Raw genomic sequence first — 1,218 nt, 5'->3', positions numbered from 1 at the left:
ATATAGTGTATAATAATAAAATGAAGCCACATGTAACTCACAAAGAAGGAGGTTAGCTAAGCTGGACAGCCTGCTTGACCAATCAGAATGTTTAGATTCCAGTGTATTTCAACCAATAAAAATGCAGAATACCACTGTAGGTCCCGCCCTCTCCTCCTCCTTTCCAGCAGTAGAGTGTTGACATGAGAGCGGTTGTCCTCGGTCGGACATTTTCTGCAGACGGACCGGAAGCAGTTTGAGGTTACCGAAGTGCTCTTGGAAGCTGAAGGCGTGCTGAGCTTTCTCCCGAGTTCTTTCCTTTGTAAGTATATTTTAACGCTGTTTTTAGTACAATTTTTGTTTTCAGCTTTTTCAACCAGGAAACTCGATCAAACTGAGAAAAATATAAATTTAATTGTTTATTTTGTGTCAACATTAGGTGGCGGGAGACTTCTKGAGTCTCGCTGCTTTAGTCCTGCATCACGTTAAAGGCCTTTTCCAACAAAGAAAGACAACATTTATTTTTATTAACCATTGCCATTTAATTTCTATAAATCGACGATTTATTCATTATTATTTGACAGCTTTTATTTAAGTACTACTCAGATGGTGCAGAACTCTGCTGCACGTGTCATCATCACCATAACCCCAGTCTGGTGTTGTACGATTTTCAGTTCTCCTGTGAAAATCTGTCCCACCTGTGTTGGAAGCGCCTYCCTCTGATCTCACGTTATGCCTGGACCAGTGATTCTCTTAAGGTTAACTACTAGGGGGGAACAGATTTTCACAGGGGAACTGAAATTCGCACAACACCTGCATCAGCTCCACYGGCTCCTGGTCAAATCACGCATCGTCTTCAAAATTCTTCTTCTCACGTTTAAAGCTATCCACCATCTTGTCCCTCCTTACATGTCCGACCTGGTACACATCTCCATCCCCTCCCGCTCTCTCAGATCCTCTTCTTCCCTAAACCTCCAAGCGCCCACTGCCCGCCTCCACCATAGGGAGCAGGGCCTTCACCTGCTCTGCACCTCTGCTCTGGAACTCTACCACCTGACCTAAGAAACAGCACCTCTCTTCTGGTGTTCAAGACTGCTTTGAAAACACATCTCTTTAGATTAGCATATCCATCTTAACTTCATTTAGAATAATAATAATAACAATAGTAATAACTTTATTTGAAAAGCACCTTTCAGGACACCCAAGGACAATTACAGCATTAGGCACATCATAGGAGAA

The 1,218-nt window shown here is 42.7% G+C and overlaps 1 protein-coding gene across 1 annotated transcript in view; it reads left to right on the top strand.

Moving 5' to 3' along the window:
* Positions 1 to 181: 181 nt before the first annotated feature.
* The window catches only part of ssbp1 (single-stranded DNA binding protein 1), a gene marked incomplete in the record, with an annotated part of 6,056 nt that continues 5,019 nt past the window's right edge, over positions 182 to 1,218 (top strand). The window contains 1 exon segment of the mRNA XM_014018250.1: positions 182 to 301.

Source organism: Austrofundulus limnaeus, unplaced genomic scaffold (assembly GCF_001266775.1).
Source record: "Austrofundulus limnaeus strain Quisiro unplaced genomic scaffold, Austrofundulus_limnaeus-1.0 Scaffold187, whole genome shotgun sequence".
Lineage (NCBI taxonomy): Eukaryota > Metazoa > Chordata > Actinopteri > Cyprinodontiformes > Rivulidae > Austrofundulus > Austrofundulus limnaeus.
Note: the sequence above shows the minus strand (reverse complement) of the source record. Positions and strands in the feature narration are given on the sequence as shown.